We start from the raw sequence: 7,422 nt of genomic DNA on the forward strand, positions 1-7,422 counted from the left end.
GACTGGGGTAATCGGGATGGGTGTGTCAGAGGCGGTGCGGTTGGCGCAGGATAGAGCAGGGTTTAGAGCTGTTGTGCATAGGGTCGCTATGAGTCGGAAATGACTAGATGGCACATAACAAGAATAACAATGTTTCCTAAAGCAAAAATAATATTTAATGACTCAAAGGAAAAAAGTGTCAAGCCTGAAGCAACTTATTCATCCCAGAAGAAATTGAGAACATTTCTATTGTATCAGAAAGCAAAAGAGATAATAAGAATATAAGTTTTAAAAAAGAAAATTTTAAATAAAATAAAAGAAATAAGGCCACCACCAATAACATACTGTTTATGTTTTGGTTTTATTCTTCCCAATGAAGGGCCATATTAACTAATTCATAGAATGTTTTATGAAATTTAATAATATTTCTTCAATAAAAAGTGCTATTTTTATGTTAAAATGAGAGAACACAGTTGAAGAATAATTTTAAAAATGAGTGATGACACCACAACAAAATAAAGGTAAACAATCTAATTGAAAAATGGGTACAGGATATGAACAGACACTTCACCAAATAAGACATTCAGATGGCCAACAAGCACATGAAAAAATGTTCAAAATCCCTAGCTCTAAGAGAGATGTAAAACAAAACAACTCTGAGAAATCATCTCACCCTAGTAAGAATACCAAAATGTAACAAAACAGCAAATAACAAATTCTGACAAGGTTGTAAAGAAACTGGAACCCTTATTCACTGTTGGTGGGAGTGTGTAATGGTTGCAACCACTACGGAAGGCTGTATGGCACTTTCTTAAAAAGTTGCAAATAGAAACACCATTTGACCTCTCAGTTCCGCTACTGAGAATATACCCTAAAGAAACCATAACTGCCACCCAAGCAGAAATACGCACATCTATGTTTATTGCTGCATTGTTCTCAATAGCAAAGAGATGGAAACAACCCATGTGCAAATGAATGGATAAAGAAATTGCAGTATATTCACACAATGAAATACCATGCTACGTTGAAAAACAAGGAATTCATCAATTATTATGAAAAATGGGTGACCCTAGAGGATATTATGCTGAGTGAAATATCTCAGTCACAAAAGGAAAAATACTGCATAATGTCGCTGTTTTAAAGCAGGACTGACATGGGGATGGGGGTTGAAAGTAAGAAAAGAGGGGATGAATAAAATACACTGCATTGAAACAGATGAAGGAGAGAACTGTTTCAGAGTAATATGTGATTAGGTATTATTATCATGACAACAGTACCGAATGAAAGCTGCATAGTGGAGTGGACTGGTGGGGAGAGGAAAATTGTGTAACAATAAAAGGGGTTTTTTTTTGGTTTTTTTTTTCTTTTCAAAGAGAAAAGCTAACTGGGGTAGATGGGTGGGCAGGGAGGAAAGTGTGCAACAATGAATGAATGGAAATCCAAAGTCTGTAAACTTTCATTAAAATTAATTTTAAAAAATTTGAATTAAAAAATAAGAAATGAGTGGAATAATTACTTGATGATTTCTGTATGTTTTCTCTGTAAATGCCCTTGTTTTATCAGGTAGAACCTTATGACACTAAGAATCCACAGCACAGCTTTAAGGACTTGCATATCTGGGAAATATGCAGAAGGAGAAAAGGATGAAAGAAGGAAAAAGCCTGATCTATAGAATGACTTCTACTGTCATGTCAACAACAGCAAATAAGGAATTTGCCAACACGTGAATTTTGAGGAAACTCCGTAACTAATGCATTGTTTCTTCTTGATAAACCACTCTATCTTCCCTACATGAGCTTGGAAACATCAAACTCAAAAGGAGCATGGGTGGAAGGATCACTCCTGAGAGCTTTCACCTATTTCCTGTTGCTAAGGAAACCACTTCCTTTGTACATGTTCAGAATAGCAGTTTCCTTTGAATCCTGCCTTTCAAGTTCTGTTTTTTCAAAGCAAACATATAGATATATAATCTATATTTTGAAGTGTACACCACTTTATTGTTTCTTTCTAACATTGGAAGGCAAAGTTTCATCTAATAAAAAATAAGATACACTTACAGATAAAATATTGTGGACAGATGACTATGTTTTATAAAATCTATAACATTTTCCAAGCCAAAAGTCTGTTCCTAAACATAAAATATGCCTATGGCCTGTTAATATGTATCTGTTAACATCAACAGGAATAACTTATAGATTTTGATATTTGTAGAATTGGAAATAATTACATTTACACAATTAACTTGTAGTGACCATATTTATACATTGACATAATTGTTTAGAGCTTATTTATTAAGACAGTATTTGGCCTTTTTAGAAATATAAATGAAACACCCAAAGTTTGCCAGTCAAATATTTTTCAGAATGCTTAAATGTGAAATTTGAATGAATGATCTTTCCAAGATGAAAATGAGAGTTGGAGCTCTCTTCTGCCACAGTGATTACTCTGTGTACTTGCCAGCCATTAAATGCTGTGTGTGGACACTGGCCATAAATACTAGCTGATTTCATAACTTGGAATGTAAATGCTATAATTATAGGTTGTAATTCACGTTATACATCTGAGAATTGTTGCCCAATCCACAGTTTTATTACAACATTCTCATTAATGTCCTGTTTATTCAAAATCTTTCAAAGAATTCCTTTGAGCACCCATTATGATATTTTTAATTATAACCTTCTATCTTTTCAAATGCTTTGGACCTGCTTTATGTGCTTTGATGTGCACGGTGCCCTAAAAACCACAGATTACAAACCCAAATTACATCACCACAAAGTTAAAATGTTTTTTATTATTGTATCTATAATGGAATTTCCCTTACTTGTTTGCCTATTCAGTGATTATAGTTTCTATTATAAAAAATTGTTTTCAATTTCATTTCTAGAGACAAGTATACTCCTATGCATTAAATTGACTTATTTAATTGACTTCTACAATTGTGTACTAATATGCTTACTTATTGTAGTTGCCTATTTTTCAGTCTAATAGTCATTGATATAATGGCGCATTTCCTGCAGAGCCAACATTGCTTTATGCAAAAAGAAAAATATAAAATCAAGAACATGTTTTAATTTCAAGGACAGTGCTTCACTGTTAAGAGTAAGAAAGTACAATTACTTAGTTAACTCACCAAGGTTCTCACATTGGATATACAATAATGATATTTGGAAAGCAGTTAATATTAGCTTTTCTTTTAACAAAATATATTTATTTCACCTTTTGATTGACACTATATTCAAGGGTTTATACTCTTTGATAAATAATAAATTTAAGATTTCAATATATGATATCCTTGTATTTCATAGAAACCTTAGTCATTCCTATTTCCCTGGTTAGTAGTATATTGACACTTTGATTTTAAAAGCAAAACAATTGCTTTGGTTCATCAGCTTTCTATCTTGCCTCCAGTAGTGTATTGCTTGATGGCCTTTGTTGCCTTATTGCACTTTAATTAGCATGATGCTATGTGCCTTTAGTAGCTTGCTGCTATGCTACCCTTAATTGAAATCTTTCTCTTGTGTCTGTGATCATTATATAACCTTGATGCCTGGAACAGCTGCTCTTAGAAAATATGTGGTAATGTTACATTAGCCTTTTGAAGCCAATGAGCTTCATTAATAGAATCAGAGGAGAGGATGGAAGACACTGACTCCTAACTCTAGCAATAGCTTTGAACTACTTTATTCTAGTTCTATCCACTGCTGAGAAGTCGGGTTTCAAACCCAGATATGCAGAATTAGAATCTACATTTGTAACAAGATCCCCAGACACACACAAAAGAATAACCTGGGGATCTATAAGGACTTCTTGAATCACTATATCTGGAGTGGAAATCCAATTTACAGTAGAGGTCAGAATAAGCATGAAATGGGTTGAAGCCCTGACTCTAGTTATCTTCCAAAGTATTTCACAATTTGCCAGCCAACCTTAATACTGAAAATATGCACATATTCAAGTATTATTGACTATATAAAGTGAAATTTTATAGTGGAACATTATTTACCGAAAATTTATTATCAGTCATTATTTCTGTGCATATACTTTGATTTAAAAATAACAACTTTAGAATGCTTGATAAAGATACTCCTCACTTAGGAGTCATGGAAATATAGTTTTAAAAGCAAGTAGAGATAAATGGGAGAAATAAAACACACACACACACACACACACATATTTATATGTATACACACACACACACACACACACACACACACACACACTTTTCTATACACTCTTCATGGTGTTAGGATTTTTAAGAATGACTATTCTATCCATTGCTTTAGACCTGGTCACATGTCCAGGTGGCAATTTTAAATAAAATGAATCTTTGAGGGTTCACTTACCACTGTAGTCTCCCTTCTTGTGAGTGTAAGGTCCAGCTGGTTCAACTGTAGACATGTATCTTGCTGTTGATCCGCTTTTTCAACATCATCAACAGCTGTAAGACCAACCTAAGAGAAAGAGCTAAGTAGACTATAAAAAGACTAGGGAGAGATTGTGGCAAGGTGTAGCCTGATAGAGCCAGAATGGGCCAAGATGAGAACCCTTGAGATGGAACCAGGGAAATGTGCCTTGACACAAAGCCCAAGCCAGAGGTTTTGATTGCCGTACAATTAAATGAATACCTCACTTGGGATTGTTATTTACTGAACATAGACTATCTCAGCGTGATATCCTTTGTCTTCCTGCCTCTCAAGCTGTTTACCTAATAAACCTCACAACTTTGAATAAAAAGAGGTTTTGTAAAGTCTGTGTGATCATTTGCAAAAAATTTATACCTGATAATTAGTGGAAGTTGGTGCAGTTGAGGGAGAGACTATATCTGACTTTTTAAGGATTAGTTTTATACAGTGGATGTTGTTGATGTGGATAATACCTCTCTGTGGAGTGAGCAGAAGTCAGACTCAGTCTACCCCACTTTGTCATTGTTCTTTTTACAGCCTTCATCTCTGACTTTTACAATACAATTTAAGAAGTTATTTCTTCTTTTGTGGATAGCCTCCATTCTTAATACATTAAGGAGCTAGGCTTGCTATCTCATGGTTCATAACTCAGAGTGGTTGCAAAGGAAAAAAGGAGGCTGTCTCCTCCCACCATTTGGATTTATTGCCTCTGAAATCCCATGGAGGGTCCTATGAGTTGGAAGCAACCTAACAGCACTAAGACTTTTAGTTAATATATGAATTCATTTTACTATTATGGGCACTCAGAATGATTCTCTACCAGCTGAGTTAACATGTCTTACATTTACATTTAAAAAGAAAAGAATATTTTAATTTTAAACATTAAATAACATGCAATATTTCTTTATCAAAGTAAGAATTTTATCAAAAACTATAGAAACAATACAGTAAGAAAAATCAACAATAAAAAATTATCGTTTTTTTAAAGATGAATTTAAAAAATCGCTATGAAACAGAAAACTAGGAGTTGACAGTGTTTTGTCATAGAATAAATGAATACAGTTTGAAGACTGATGATGATTTTAATAAAAAATATAAACGTCTTAAAAACATATTCCCTTTTTATTAATTACAACTTATAGAGACTTTTATGGCACAGAATATAAATGTCCCACGATATTTCCAAGGCCAAAATATATTAGCAAAGAAGTCGTGGTGATGTCATCCGTACTATGTTTTACTGTTAAATAAGACACTTCATGACTTTGGAGATTCAAAGTCACTCCACAAGGGGAAAATAGATAAGCTCCTCCCATCAACATTCACAGCCTCAGAAACCTAGTGGAGGGCTGCTGTGAATAAAATTATTTACTAGCAGTGAATGAGTGACTCTACAAGGAAGCCGACTGTGCTATCTTTCACTGCTGGAACAGCAGATAGGCTCAAATCTCTGGCTTTTTGGTTAGCAGGCAAGTGTTAAATACTGAGCCACCAGACACGCAAAAATAGATAAAAGTGTTTTTTCCCCTTGATGTATTTATGTGGATAGGAAAAGTATTGCATTGGGGAAGAACACAAGACTAAAAATAAGAGATTAGCCCCTAAAAGTGTCCTCTTCTCTGTAACAAGCCATAGAGTGGTCACTATATAATCTTTAGGTTTTTAGAAATTCAGGCAGGTCGTTAATTAGCTAGGGTAATCTTCGGCCAGCGATGCTGTTAATTATTCCAAAAGTTCTGATGTTGCAAGCCTAGGAATCAAGACACTTTTAAGAAAAACTTTCTTTTTAATGGATGTGATTAAAATGGTTTTTGTTATTTGTGATCATTAGTATGGTACATACTAATTTTCTTGATTATTTTATAATGAACCGATATACTTTAGTGATCAAATTTACTTCGAGTGATTTAAGAGCTTTTCTACAGAATCAAACTGTGACACAAGCAGTAATAAATCCCACTTCTTTAACAACACAGTCATCATAAAGAGGACTTGTCTATTTACAGATCTGCTGGGAAAATTAGGATTTTGCTTTTATGAGAAGAATTGCATGAGAATCTGAGGTTGATTCATCAATAACCTACATGTTGTAATTGTCATAACCTTGCTTGCTGAGAGTGAAGAGGACTTGAAGCCCTTGCTGCACAAAGTCAGACTACAGCCTTCAACATGGATTACATTTTACTGCCAGGAAAACAAAAATTCTTACCACTGGACAGATTTGCAACACCATGATAGAGAAGAAAATATTGAAATTGTCAATAACGCCATCATACTAGATCCACAGTCAAAACCCTTGATACTAGCAGTCAGAAAATCAGGAAACATCTTGTTTTGGAAAAGTTTTCAATCAGGGACCTTTCTCAATTACTTAGGAGCAATGATATCAGTATGGAGACTAAGGTGTGCCTGATTTAGGCCGTGGTTTTTTTCAGTCACTTGCTATGCTGGACAAGGAATACGATGATAGAAGAAGAATTGATACCTTTGATCTGTCGTGTTGAAGAAGAGTACTAATGGATTGCCAAAAGAATAAACAGATGTATCTTGGAGAAGGTACATTCAGAATTTTCCTTGGAACCTGCTGTGTTAGCCTAAATGTTGACTTTCTTAAGCCATTAAATTAAGCTCCATATAGTCTCTAGCTACTTTAACTACAGACACATAGTCTTGCAAATTGTAAACAGCTGTAGAACTCAGAAGAGAAAATGTGCTTCCCACACTGAGTATTAAGGCTTGGGGAGGTCAGACTTAAGAGAGATTGAAGCCAATCCCTGGTGAGAGCAAGACCTTGATGGTGAGACCCTTGTGAAGGTGATGGAGACTGTGTCATTGTTGTGGAGAAACTGGAAAGACGTGACTTGAGGCTGCTTGCATTTGTGCTGGCCACAGTTGAAGGTTTTTCTGTTCTTGCCGGATGCTTGAAGGAAAAGGTGACTTACAATCACTCTGAGGCAAATTATCCTTGCTGGATAATTGAGAAAATCAGAGGCTTTTTTGTTAGTGTTGTTGAACTGACACCAAAGTCTGGACTAATTAA

This window comes from Elephantulus edwardii, unplaced genomic scaffold (assembly GCF_000299155.1).
Source record: "Elephantulus edwardii isolate Elephantulus edwardi_28Jun2011 unplaced genomic scaffold, EleEdw1.0 scaffold00008, whole genome shotgun sequence".
Lineage (NCBI taxonomy): Eukaryota > Metazoa > Chordata > Mammalia > Macroscelidea > Macroscelididae > Elephantulus > Elephantulus edwardii.